This window comes from Tribolium castaneum, unplaced genomic scaffold, assembly GCF_031307605.1.
Source record: "Tribolium castaneum strain GA2 unplaced genomic scaffold, icTriCast1.1 ptg000049l, whole genome shotgun sequence".
Classification (NCBI taxonomy): Eukaryota; Metazoa; Arthropoda; class Insecta; order Coleoptera; family Tenebrionidae; genus Tribolium; species Tribolium castaneum.
The window spans coordinates 102501-117575 of record NW_026986647.1 but is presented as its reverse complement, the minus strand read 5'-3'; the positions used below and the strand labels follow the sequence as shown (position 1 = coordinate 117575).

The 15075-nt window shown below is 38.9% G+C and overlaps 2 non-coding genes and 1 pseudogene across 2 annotated transcripts; all 3 read left to right on the top strand.

Moving 5' to 3' along the window:
- Positions 1 to 9073: 9073 nt before the first annotated feature.
- On the top strand, positions 9074 to 10996 carry LOC135267529 (small subunit ribosomal RNA). The gene has a single exon (XR_010335947.1). It is a non-coding gene; the product is annotated as a small subunit ribosomal RNA (ribosomal RNA).
- A 2397-nt stretch (positions 10997 to 13393) lies between these two features.
- Positions 13394 to 13550, top strand: LOC135267539 (5.8S ribosomal RNA). Its single transcript, XR_010335954.1, has one exon. It is a non-coding gene; the product is annotated as a 5.8S ribosomal RNA (ribosomal RNA).
- Positions 13551 to 14020: 470 nt separating this feature from the next.
- The window catches only part of LOC135267535 (large subunit ribosomal RNA), a 3764-nt pseudogene continuing 2709 nt past the window's right edge, over positions 14021 to 15075 (top strand).

Genomic DNA, 15075 nt, shown 5'->3' with positions numbered 1-15075 from the left:
TTGTTAAATCAACATCAGATCACGAAACCAGTAGTTTAGAAAAACACGCGAAATTTTTCTGAACATTTTGATGTAAAATTTAACCCTAATATTTAAGGCGCAGCCGTCGAAATTCGGATGTATAAATCATTCTATTTAATTAAATTATTGTAAGCAAAAAAATTGCATGACACGATTGCTGCCCGTTACTAACATAATCCTAAGAGGAAAGTAGACAGGAAAATCCCTAAGGAAATTGGAGAAAAACGCGGAAATGTTAAAATAGTACCGGTGTAGTACTGGGGGCGACATCTAACAACGGGTAGTACGACCAAAATTACAGTTTCCTCACGGGGTTCTTCCTTATATTTTCTGTGTTATTTAAACAAACAAAATTTGTTGTTACACAAAATTCATTTCATTGTGTTCCCAAAAACAACTTCAGACCTGACAACAACCAATTTTGGAGTTTAATTTCTCTTTCAGGATATTTGGGGAAATTCCATAGCGTTCTTGTATTGTATTCAGTTCAGATCGACGATTACCAAATTTAATGTTTAATTATAATGAAATTGTTAATCGGAAAACACCCCAGCTGTTAATTAATAATAATATTTAGAAAGTTAAACAAGGTTTGATCAAATGCCAAGACATCATAAGAGTCAGATTTGCAAAATTTCGCATATGTGGAAACTACTTAACAAGGGTAGTGGGGTAAGCGAGTTAGTGTAGCTTACGCAAGATGAGCCCTTGACTTTAGGGGGGATTCGATTTTTGACGGTCTTTCGAGGTAGTCGATTGTCGTGTTGCCCTTTAAATTTTTATAAATTTAAAAACATCTTCGTTTACCTTTTAGTGCGTCTAAATTGTACTAAGTGCATTTAAGCGTAATTTTAAATTAAATTAATTTAAATTCTTGAATTAAGTGATAGCGTTAGTGATTAGTGAGTAAGTTAAAAACGAGACAAGTTTAGTGTTCGTTCGATTAGGTAGTGCTGCGAACTACAACACCTGGGAAGCAGCTAACCCCCTGCGTTAGGAGGATTAAAATTTCTAGGTAGGCCCTCAAAAGGATTAATTAATTTTTTATTCATTTAATATTATAATATTAAATCATTTAAGTCATTTCGAAATAGTGATCATTATCATTCATTTCATAAATTCTCTCGTAACCACCAAGTTATTAAGCATCGGAAATGCCGAAAAGACCAGTAATTATTTAAATTCTTGTGCTTCGTCTTACGTCAGCTATATAAATTTTAAATAAATCATTTTCAACTTAAAATAACTCGCAACAAACAATTTCATATTTTTCAATTCAACCATCCCACCTTTAAATTACAATATTAAAAGTTCTTTATATTCTTTGCTTCTAACTTCTAAATCTGTTACGACAAATTTGAGTGAAACGGCATCAAACAAATATTCAACTACAACAAAAGTCTAAATCCAAAACCCACGGTGCTATTCAAACTGTTGTACACAGATAATTTAAGGTTGCATACACCAAAATATTACGAAATAGAAGGATTTGTTGCTAGTTAAGGATAGGTTTAGAGTAGAACGATTTCTCTTCCGCAACGCGTTAGGCGATAAAGCAAAAGAGTGTTTCTCTTTTGCGTCCAGATCAGAAATTACAGGCTCGTGAGTTGGCCATCTTCATGGGAAGAGTCGTAGTCCCCGGGGACGCTCTTCCCCAACTTTAACAAGGTCTAAGACGCGGTGGCAGGTCGTAGTTTCCGCCCGTTGTACTTAGAATGGACGTTGTAATTCCCGTCCCAACGGCAAGTACTTCCACGTACTTGCAGGCTACTACGGACGATCGAGCAGACATAATCATCCGTGATTATCTGTAATAAACTGATATCGCGACATGGCAAAGTTCTGCACAAGTCTTTGTCAAAGCTCGTGGACGGAAAACTTTAGAGAGAAATTACTTCTACATTTATTCAGATTGATTTGTAAAAGCTTGTATGTCCGGGTTTTATTCGAAATTCATTCTAGGTGTTGATCACCTGACTTTTACCGGAGACGGAATTTCGGCACTAGGGCGCAAAATTCAATGCGATGCACGTATCAAAGATTCCGCGAGCATGTTATAATCCGCCTTTGGTACAAGTAATTTAGAAACGCGTTGTCAATTGCCTAGATCCTATGAGTTCGAACAATATCATCTGAAACGTAGGTTAATTTATTTGGACATTATCGAATTAAATTAATTCATGTTAAATATTAACGTCATATCATATCAATAAAACTTTTTCGTATCACTCAGCAACTTCGAAACTATTTACTTGGAATTTCAAACGAATTGTGGTTACGACTCTGAGATATGTTTTGACGACATTACTATACAAAAACAAATAACAATTGGCCAAATTTGATCAAACTTTCATAACCATTGATTATTGTAATCCATCCAACGGAATATTCATTATTCTTGTAATAAATAACTTTGGAGGAAACTTGTGGTTTAAATTTCTTCTCCCATGCGTTTTGACACTACTTTGAATCCGGACTTGCGTTACGGATAAATCCGGAACCCTTTCTGATAAGAATTAAGATCAAATTACGATATCATTATAAGAGTGACTTCGTACATCAAAACAACACAACGTAGGTAAGTGAAATGATCATGTAGCGTATCAATTAACTAGACGAGCCAAACCATTTCGAAAAAAGAAAACAAAAGTAAAATTCAAGATTAATTAAATAAATCAATTAAAATAAGTTGTAAATCATTTAAACATCGATCAACCATCATCAATCACGGTCTCACTACAATATATAACCAAGTGGTTTACAGTAACAAAAAATATTACCATAAAAAATACCCCTTCTTTAATAGTAACAACAAAATCAAAATCGAAATTTATAAAATGCAACCCACAATACACTTATGTGTATTAATATTGCATAACTTTTACGAAGTACAGCGTTAGAAGAAAAAGGTAAAATGAAAATCAATATTGCCTAACTGAGACAAAGTACGACTTTCAAAACCACTGCAACCTATTATTCCACAAATCTACGACGAATGGAATGATGATTTCGACTGGAATACACTTGCAGAATTTGAAGACAATTTTCTCGGCAATCTTCTTCTAATAATAACAAGTATTCAACCGTTCTATGCCGATTCACAATTAAGGCGGCGAGTATCCACCATGGAGAAGCCTGGTACGTCTGGACTTAATATTAAACACGCGACAACACACTTACAAATCTCAAGTGACGATGACGAAGATTCTTTATAAAACTTTTATATTTACTAAATTGAAAAACGTATGTTAAAACAATTTAATAAATGATATGTTTTTAATTGTGACAAGTGTTTTTAATATAATCCATATCATACATAACAACTTACACCGTGTTAAGCCAGAAATAATCAATTTGGCTCAAATTCTATTACGTTAGGTCCAAAAGATCAGTTTGGTTTTAAAAACTATTCAACCAGAAATTCGACAAAAATTGGCGGCGGTACTTTCAGGGCGCGTATTTTTCACCCGCTAATAGGGAACGTGAGCTGGGTTTAGACCGTCGTGAGACAGGTTAGTTTTACCCTACTGATGACTCGTCGTTGCGATAGTAATCCTGCTCAGTACGAGAGGAACCGCAGGTTCGGACATTTGGTTCACGCACTCGCTCGAGCGGGCGGTGGTGCGAAGCTACCATCCGTGGGATTATGCCTGAACGCCTCTAAGGCCGTATCCTTTCTAGTCAAAGGTGGCAACGATACCTTTAGGAGTTTCGAGAGTCGACAGGCTCAAAACAATGTGACTTTACTAGGCGTTTAACGCTTGCGTACGAACGTCGCACGAGCCCTATTTGCCGTGTGAAGCCACCGATCGGCGGCGGGATCGATCCTTGCCACGTCCGACCAGGCTTCTAGACGGTCAATTATGGGTACATTGTTGTTCGACGTCGAAACTCGGAATTGTCTGTAGACGACTTACGTACCTGGCAGGGTGTTGTACTCGGTAGAGCAGTTTCCACGCTGCGATCTGTTGAGACTCAGCCCTCAGCTTGGGGATTCGTCTTGTCGGCGAGACGAGACCCCGTCAACGTTTAGAAAGCTGAGTGGATAAAAAATATACCCAGCCAGGTACACATTGTTTATATAAAAATTTCTAGTATGCAATGCAACTTGGGCTAATAACCAACATGAACTTACTATATTTTATTATTACATACGTACCTGGCAAGGTGTTGTATTCGGTAGAGCTGTTTCTACGCTGCGATCTGTTAAGACAGACTCAGCTTGGAGATTCGTCTTGTCGGTGAGACGAGACTCCGTCAACGTTTAGAAAGCTGAGAGGATAAAACAATACACAGCCAGGTACACATTGTTTATATAAAAATTTCTAGTATGCAATGCAACTTGGGCTAATAACCAACATGAACTTACTCTATTATATCATTACAAATAAATTTACCTCTCTAAAAACTCTCACTCTTCTCACCACAATTTAATACACTTTAGTAGTGTACAGCCTTATTTCTCTCAAGTAACAAAAAGACGATGGTGTGGTTGGTGATAGTGATAGAAACCAACTAGTCTTAAAGAGTATGAGTAATAGAGTCAGAAATGAATAATACAAGAGAGAGGAAAGAAAGAGAAAGAGAAAGAAGACAGAGAGAAAGAAAGAAATAAAAGGAAAAGAAGATAGATGATAGAGAGAGAGAGAGAGAGAGAGAGAGAGAGAGAGAGAGAGAGGAGGAAGAGTAGAAGAAAGCCAGCAAATTTATTCGAACGACATACTTCGTTCTACGGACTTAGCACATAGCTCTCGCCTAGCACATAGCTCTCGCCTAGCACATAGCTCTCGCCTAGCACATAGCTCTCGCCTAGCACATAGCGCTCGCCTTGCACCATTCACTGCTTAATAACTACTGCATATAATAAAGTCACGATTGCTCATGTGGTAAAATAGTAATGACACAATCATTTAGTTTAAAGATATGCAACCAACATTACACAAAACGCGCGCTAAAGTTGCCTAAAACCACGAAGTACTACGTATACTTTAATTGTAACGCAACTGGTTTCACAGTAAACGTGTATGAAAATTGCCTATATTCAAGAAGTACTACATTTGTTTAAATATTGTATTACTGTTACGAAGTACGACGTTTAAATATTATGAATTATTTTTAGTTTTATATAAAATCATAGCTATTTTTGTAAATTAATAATGCAACCCGCAATACACCAAATGTGTATTAATATTGCCTAACTTGTACGAAGTACAACGTTCATTTAAGTGCATTAAGTATGGTGCTCTGTGTGATGAAATACGACGTTCATGTGACCATAAAGTAACAAACGAAGTACGGCGCTCACAAATGCAGCACTCAAAATTATTGTTTCATTGCACGACGTTTGCTTTGTTTCTGACTGCGACGAAATGCAGCGTTCATTTGACTTTGTACATAGTACAGACGAAGTACGACGTTTGCGAAGTACGGCACTCAAAATCGTGATTTTCATGTACGACGTTTATTTGCACGTCCTGCCGACTGCGACGGAGTACAGCGTTCAATTGACTTTGTACATAGTACAGACGAAGTACGACGTTTGCGAAGTACGGCACTCAAAATCGTGATTTTCATGTACGACGCTTATTTGCACGTGCTGTCGACTGCGACGAAGTTAAGCGTTCATTTGACTTTGTACATAGTACAGACGAAGTACGACGTTTTCGAAGTACGGCACTCAAAATCGTGATTTTCTTGTACGACGTTTATTTGCACGTGCTGCCGACTGCGACGGAGTACAGCGTTCAATTGACTTTGTGCATAGTACAGACGAAGTACGACGTTTGCGAAGTACGGCACTCAAAATCATGATTTTCTTGTAAGACGTTTATTTGCAGTTGCTTCCGACTGCGACGAAGTACAGCGTTCAATTGACTTTGTACATAGTACAGACGAAGTACGACGTTTGCGAAGTACGGCACTCAAAATCATGATTTTCTTGTAAGACGTTTATTTGCAGTTGCTTCCGACTGCGACGAAGTACAGCGTTCAATTGACTTTGTACATAGTACAGACGAAGTACGACGTTTGCGAAGTACGGCACTCAAAATCATGATTTTCTTGTAAGACGTTTATTTGCAGTTGCTTCCGACTGCGACGAAGTACAGCGTTCAATTGACTTTGTACATAGTACAGACGAAGTACGACGTTTGCGAAGTACGGCACTCAAAATCATGATTTTCTTGTACGACGTTTATTTGCACTTGCTGTCGACTGCGACGAAGTTTAGCGTTCATTTGACTTTGTACATAGTACAAACGAAGTACGACGTTTGCGAAGTACGGCACTCAAAATCATGATTTTCTTGTACGACGTTTATTTGCACTTGCTGTCGACTGCGACGAAGTTTAGCGTTCATTTGACTTTGTACATAGTACAGACGAAGTACGACGTTAGCGAAGTACGGCACTCAAAATCGTGATTTTCTTGTACGACGTTTATTTGCACGCGCTGTCGACTGCGACGAGGTTTAGCGTTCACTTGACTTTGTACATAGTATAGACGAAGTACGACGTTTGCGAAGTACGGCACTCAAAATCGTGATTTTCTTGTACGACGTTTATTCGCACGTGCTGCCGACTGCGACGAAATGCAGCGTTCATAGTACAAACGAAGTACGACGTTCACAAAGTGATGAAGTAAAACGTAAACAATAAATAATAATAATGCAACCCACAATACACTAATTGTGTATTAAAATTGCATAACCTACACGAAGTACGACGTTCAAAAATACTAAAGAATTTTATTTGTGTTGTATATAATGAAAAAACAGCAAATTTTTTTGCAAATTACGTATCTGTAAATAAATGTAAACATTTAGCAACTAATCAAAATTGTTTTTTTTGCCTAGATATTAAAGTAAAACATAAAAATACATTAAATTTATAAAATGCAACCCGCAGCACACTAGATGTGCATTAATATTGCATAACCTTCACGAAGTACGACGTCCAAAAATATTAATTTTTTTTTATATTGAGGTTAAAAGTGAGAAAACATAAATTAATAATAATGCAACCTGCAATACACTTAATATGTACTGATCTTGCATAACCTTCACGAAGTACTACGTTCAAATATAAATTAATATTATTGTGACCCGCAATACACTAAATTTGTATCAATATTGCATAACCTACACGAAGTACGACGTTCAAGAATATTAAAGAATTTTATTTGTGTTGTATATAATAAAAAAACAGCAAATTTTTTTGCAAATTACGTATCTGTAAATAAATGTAAACATTCAGCAACTAATCAAAAGTGTTTTTTTGCCTAGACATTAAAGTAAATCATAAGAATACATTAAATTTATAAAATGCAACCCGCAGCACAACAGATGTGCATCAATATTGCATAACTGTTACGAAGTACGACGTCCAAAAATATTAAATTTTTTTTTATATGAAGGTAAAAAGTGAGAAAACATAAATTAATAATAATGCAACCTGCAATACACTTAATGTGTACTGATGTTGCATAACCTTCACGAAGTACTACGTTCAAATATAAATTAATATTATTGCGACCCGCAATACACTAAATTTGTATCAATGTTGCATAACTTACACGAAGTACGACGTTTAAAAATATTAAATGTTTTATTTGTAGTTTGCATATAATAAAAAAAAAAACAAATTTTTATGTAAATTACGTATCTATAAATAAACGTACACATTTAACAATTAAATAAACATAGTATTTTGGCCTAGATATTAAATTAAAACATAAAAATGCATAATATTTATTAAAATGCAACTTGCAATACACCAAATGTGTATTAATATTGCATAACCTTTACGAAGTACGACGTTCACGAAGTACGTCGTTTACGAAGTGCGACGTTTACGAAGTACGTCGTTTACGAAGTGCGACGTTCACGAAGTACGTCGTTTCCGAAGTGCGACGTTCGCGAAGTACGACGTCTACACATTAGGGCACTCAAAATTATTGTTACGTTGTACGACATTCAGACGTTCCAACTGCGACTAACTACAGCATTCATTTGACTTTGCACATACGACGAACGAAGTACGACGTTTACGAAGTACGGCGCTTAAAATAATTTTGTTTTTATTAATTAATTATTTTTTTTAAAACAAACGTTTTTATAATTAAATTTTATAATGGTTTAAATATAAAATATGACTTTTTAATATTATCAATATTTAAAATATTTTCTCCCTTTTGTGTGTATGCCTTATAGTTATAGAGCTGTGCGCTTCGGTAGACGTCGCCTGTGGAGCTATGTCAGTGGAGCGGTGCGCACATCCAATACCGAGCGGCTGCCTCGATCGGTGTCGCGCTGGTATACATATGGTAGTGGTGTGTGTCGATGCGTTGAGTGAGGCGATATGAACGGTGTAACGGTTTAGTCGAAGTTTATCATAAATGACGACGACAAAACGACCGATTATGTATACGTTCTGCATTTGCTTCCAATTTATCGACGTTTATCGCACATTTCCGCTATCGAATTCGAATAGGGCTTTGCTTGCGAGATTGCTTTATTTTGTGATTTTGTGGCTCGCCCAGTTCCCCACAGCGAGATTGCGGATGCGGCAAAACGTATTCTCTTACGTTGGCGGTCCTTATGCAATCAAACTTTGTTGAACTAACAAATGTTTGTGATTTAAACAAACAAAAATAATAAATGCGTCAACTCTCTAATATCCGAGCGAGAATATTTATATAATATTCGTAACGTTTATGGATTCGAAAGAATTTCATAAATTCACGTCGCATTCAATCTTGCGAAGAGTGAAGAGAATGTTTGAACTTTTAAATCGGCAAAGGTAAAAAATAATATTATAAATATTATTATTATGCCTTTATTGACCGATATATGTGTTGTGGTGTTTAACGACTACGACGACGATGATGACGATACATTTATCTCTATATCGTACGAAGAAAAGAAGAAACAGCGTGGCGTTACTTTCTTATATGTTAGATTGTTTCGCACAAACGCGCATATTCTTCATCTTTATAAACGATGATGATGAGTATTTTATTCTCTCGTCTGTCTCAAAAAACACAAAAACACAGTTCCCTGGTTGATCCTGCCAGTAGTCATATGCTTGTCTCAAAGATTAAGCCATGCATGTCTCAGTACAAGCCAAATTAAGGTGAAACCGCGAAAGGCTCATTAAATCAGTTATGGTTCCTTAGATCGTACCCACATTTACTTGGATAACTGTGGTAATTCTAGAGCTAATACATGCAAACAGAGCTCCGACCGGAGACGGAAGGAGCGCTTTTATTAGATCAAAACCAATCGGTGGCGGTTTCGCCGTCATCGTACAACTTGGTGAATCTGAATAACTTTACGCTGATCGCACGGTCTCGCACCGGCGACGCATCTTTCAAATGTCTGCCTTATCAACTGTCGATGGTAGGTTCTGCGCCTACCATGGTTGTAACGGGTAACGGGGAATCAGGGTTCGATTCCGGAGAGGGAGCCTGAGAAACGGCTACCACATCCAAGGAAGGCAGCAGGCGCGCAAATTACCCACTCCCGGCACGGGGAGGTAGTGACGAAAAATAACGATACGGGACTCATCCGAGGCCCCGTAATCGGAATGAGTACACTCTAAACCCTTTAACGAGGATCAATTGGAGGGCAAGTCTGGTGCCAGCAGCCGCGGTAATTCCAGCTCCAATAGCGTATATTAAAGTTGTTGCGGTTAAAAAGCTCGTAGTCGAATTTGTGTCCCGCGCCGCCGGTTCATCGTTCGCGGTGTTAACTGGCGTTTCGCGGGACGTCCTGCCGGTGGGCTTAGCTCGAGAGGGCGGCCCAACTCAATCCCGCCGCGGTGCTCTTCATTGAGTGTCGAGGTGGGCCGGCACGTTTACTTTGAACAAATTAGAGTGCTTAAAGCAGGCTAAAACTTCGCCTGAATACTGTGTGCATGGAATAATGGAATAGGACCTCGGTTCTATTTTGTTGGTTTTCGGAACCCCGAGGTAATGATTAATAGGAACGGATGGGGGCATTCGTATTGCGACGTTAGAGGTGAAATTCTTGGATCGTCGCAAGACGGACAGAAGCGAAAGCATTTGCCAAAAACGCTTTCATTGATCAAGAACGAAAGTTAGAGGTTCGAAGGCGATCAGATACCGCCCTAGTTCTAACCATAAACGATGCCAGCTAGCGATCCGCCGACGTTCCTCCGATGACTCGGCGGGCAGCTTCCGGGAAACCAAAGCTTTTGGGTTCCGGGGGAAGTATGGTTGCAAAGCTGAAACTTAAAGGAATTGACGGAAGGGCACCACCAGGAGTGGAGCCTGCGGCTTAATTTGACTCAACACGGGAAACCTCACCAGGCCCGGACACCGGAAGGATTGACAGATTGAGAGCTCTTTCTTGATTCGGTGGGTGGTGGTGCATGGCCGTTCTTAGTTGGTGGAGCGATTTGTCTGGTTAATTCCGATAACGAACGAGACTCTAGCCTGCTAAATAGGCGTATTTCGACATCCCAAATGCCGGCTGGAGCCGGGTTCGCCCGGTCTCTATGTGCGGTTTTTACTGTCGGCGTACAAACAATTCTTCTTAGAGGGACAGGCGGCTTCTAGCCGCACGAGATTGAGCAATAACAGGTCTGTGATGCCCTTAGATGTTCTGGGCCGCACGCGCGCTACACTGAAGGAATCAGCGTGTCCTCCCTGACCGAGCGGTCCGGGTAACCCGCTGAACCTCCTTCGTGCTAGGGATTGGGGCTTGCAATTGTTCCCCATGAACGAGGAATTCCCAGTAAGCGCGAGTCATAAGCTCGCGTTGATTACGTCCCTGCCCTTTGTACACACCGCCCGTCGCTACTACCGATTGAATGATTTAGTGAGGTCTTCGGACCGGTGCGCGGTGGCGTTTCGACGTTGCCGATGTTGCTGGGAAGATGACCAAACTTGATCATTTAGAGGAAGTAAAAGTCGTAACAAGGTTTCCGTAGGTGAACCTGCGGAAGGATCATTAACGTGTTAATGTTGTTGTTTAGTTGTCACACATACACACACATTTTGTCTGTGCTGATCAACAAAAAACACACATACATACACTATTCGTATGATGATCAATTCTCATACAAAATTCTTTATTATGCGTCGAACGGAAAAGCAACAACGGGTCGTCTTGCATTAAGCGGATCTGTTGTTACGTTTTTCGATTTATTTTATAAATCGATTGTAAACGTGCCGTAAACGACGTTTTCAAAGAATTTTTTCGAACATTAACACGAATCAATATTGTCGAAAGATGGTTATGTGCTAACGTTTTATTATTGCTTTCGCAGTGCCGGTCTTAGCGTATTTCCATCATCGTATTCGCTTCGAAAAAAAGTACTAATACACAGTGGTGGTGTATAATTAATGTGCAAGAGATGTTGTTGTTGTTGTTGTAGTATTTGTATATGGTTGGAGTTATTTATAATAACAAACAAGAATGAATGAATGAATAATAATGGTGTCTGCCAATACGATCGTACTTTATGTACACGACTAAAACTTTATACATACAAACCATAATAATAAATGAACTCGAAACAACCAACAACAAAATTAATACGCTACTGTACATACAAATACACATTTATACATACCATCATTTTACTTAACCGATGGTGAGTGATGTTTGAAAAATAAACGCTTAGGCTTACGGTTTTGTAAGCCAGTCTTTGCGTATTTTCTTCATCGTATTCGCTTCGGAAAAAAGAAAATAAAGATGGTGTATAATTAATGTGTAAAAGAGATGTTGTAGTTGTAATTTAATTTGTAAATGGTTGGAGTTTATTAATAAATAAAAGGGGCTGTCTATTCGTCTGTACTTTATGTACAAGACTAAAACTTTATACATACAAACCATAATAATAAATAAACTCGAAACAACCAACAACAAAATTAATACGCTACTGTACATACAAATACACATTTATACATACCATCATTTTACTTAACCGATGGTGAGTGATGTTTGAAAAATAAACGCTTAGGCTTACGGTTTTGTAAGCCAGTCTTTGCGTATTTTCTTCATCGTATTCGCTTCGGAAAAAAGAAAATAAAGATGGTGTATAATTAATGTGTAAAAGAGATGTTGTAGTTGTAATTTAATTTGTAAATGGTTGGAGTTTATTAATAAATAAAAGGGGCTGTCTATTCGTCTGTACTTTATGTACAAGACTAAAACTTTATACATACAAACCATAATAATAAATAAACTCGAAACAACCAACAACAAAATTAATACGCTACTGTACATACAAATACACATTTATACATACCATCATTTTACTTAACCGATGGTGAGTGATGTTTGAAAAATAAACGCTTAGGCTTACGGTTTTGTAAGCCAGTCTTTGCGTATTTTCTTCATCGTATTCGCTTCGGAAAAAAGAAAATAAAGATGGTGTATAATTAATGTGTAAAAGAGATGTTGTAGTTGTAATTTAATTTGTAAATGGTTGGAGTTTATTAATAAATAAAAGGGGCTGTCTATTCGTCTGTACTTTATGTACAAGACTACAAAAACGTTTTATAACAATAAAAAGCTCGAAACAACCAATAACAAAATATACTACTACTATACTACTATACATACAAACGCACATTTATAAATACATAAAATCAATTTACTTTATCGATAGTGAGTGATGTTTGGAAAAAAACGCTTAGGCTTACGGTTTTCGGGTACCTGGGTTCCGCATGCGTCGAAGTAATAATTTACTTTAACGACGCGACGAACCGTAGGAATCTAAATAAAAAAGTTTATTAACTTTTTTAGATTCTGTGGGTTTTAAATGATATACGCCCGACTGACGAAGGAACGTTTTGCACTGCCTGTGCTTTTCTTTTGATTCGTTTTTATGTCGACGGACGTTCTTAGAATGCCCACCAAACGACGTATCACACAAAACACCCTACAATTGTATTGTTTGGTAAATATTGTTGTGATTAAGTTTGTAGCTGTGGCGTTTGTTTGAAGAAAACGTCTGGTTTTTCGACATATTTTCTATTTAATAAATATACATAATGCTTATCGCAAAAGGAGCAGAGTTTTATAGACAAAGTTGATAGAGAAAAAAAACCTAATAGATATATATACGTATTTATAAAACGTTAATATCATCGGGTTATTCTTTATGTAAACTTAAACTATAACTGCATACTCTTTTCGATAAGTAGAAACAAATGCCACTTTAATTAAATAAAATATTATAAAATATAACGCCGAACGTTTCTTTCGATTGGTCCGTTTCTCACATATACATCACAATTGTAATAACCTTAAGTAGTTATTTTTGTTGTTGTGTGATGATGAAACGATTTCGATGTGGAACGGTGCGTTATGTAATAATATTTTAAATTTGTTTGAAAAGATTACCCTGAACGGTGGATCACTTGGCTCGTGGGTCGATGAAGAACGCAGCTAATTGCGCGTCAACTTGTGAACTGCAGGACACATGAACATCGACATTTCGAACGCACATTGCGGTCCTCGGATATACTGTTCCCGGACCACTCCTGGCTGAGGGTCGTGTCAATTTCAAAGACTGCTCGGTTTTTGTCTTAAACACAGCGCACAATGTTGTGTAGACAATTACGTCGGAGCGTGTTGGGTGCAAATATGACGCGTTACTATAATTGTTAATTGATTGTCGGTTGTCATAATAAAATATTATGCAACGTAGACAACAATAAAAACAATATAAAAAATAACGCGGCATCCTAAAACGCAATAGCGGCTGACATTCTTATTAGTTTGTTGGTACAAGTTGGTTTAGACGTAGCACGTCCGATATTAAAAAGCAGCCACAACGCTTAAATTTCGAACGAAGCGATCGTCGTGTCCGAGACGTTAAAGTTGTTTATATGCATATTTTATGCACTATAATTAACAACAACAACATTCTCGCAACGACGTCAGATCGATGTTTGAAATTGTTTGGAGGCAGCCATATAAACGGAATACGTGTAATTATCGAAAATAAAGGCAAATTTATATTTGCGACCTCAGAGCAGGTGAGACTACCCGCTGAATTTAAGCATATTATTAAGCGGAGGAAAAGAAACTAACTAGGATTTCCTTAGTAGCGGCGAGCGAACAGGAAAAAGCCCAGCACTGAATCCCGCGGCCGAAACCGGACGCCGGGAAATGTGGTGTTAGGGAGGATCCGTCATCCCGAGATTGTGCGACGCGTCCAAGTCCATCTTGAACGGGGCCACAGCCCATAGAGGGTGCCAGGCCCGTAGTGACCGTTGCCGATAACGGGAGGATCTCTCCTCAGAGTCGGGTTGCTTGAGAGTGCAGCCCTAAGTGGGTGGTAAACTCCATCTAAGGCTAAATATGACCACGAGACCGATAGCGAACAAGTACCGTGAGGGAAAGTTGAAAAGAACTTTGAAGAGAGAGTTCAATAGTACGTGAAACCGTTCAGGGGTAAACCTGAGAAACCCGAAAGGTCGAAAGGGGAGATTCAGCGTGACTCGATAGCGGCGCTAAATGATCGTGCGACGAACGGCGTACGCGTCGTTCGCGCCTTTTGTTTATGCGAACCGAAGTCGAACGCGTGCACTTCTCCCCCAGTAGGACGTCGCGATCCTTTGGGTGTCGATCTAAGGCCCGCGGTGGAGCCCGTTCGAACGGTTCGCCGTTTCGGACGAACCCGCGGTGTTTCCCGGTCGACTCGCTCGAAGGTATGCATATGGCGCCGGGCCGCTACACAGTTAGCGTCCGACCATTGGCAAGCGCGTTCGTTTATGACGGTAATCGCACCTGGTGTCGGTTCTGTCTACGAATGGCTGTTCGCCAATGAGTTCTCGGACAGACTCGGTTGAAACGCCGATCTGCGACGCTATAGCTTTGGGTACTTTCAGGACCCGTCTTGAAACACGGACCAAGGAGTCTAGCATGTGCGCGAGTCATTGGGACATGACTAAACCTAAAGGCGCAATGAAAGTGAAAGTTCGTCTTGCACGGACTAAGGGAAGATGGGCGGCCGTTACGGCTGTCGCCCCGCACTCCCGGGGCGTCTCATTCTCATTGCGAGAAGAGGCGCACCA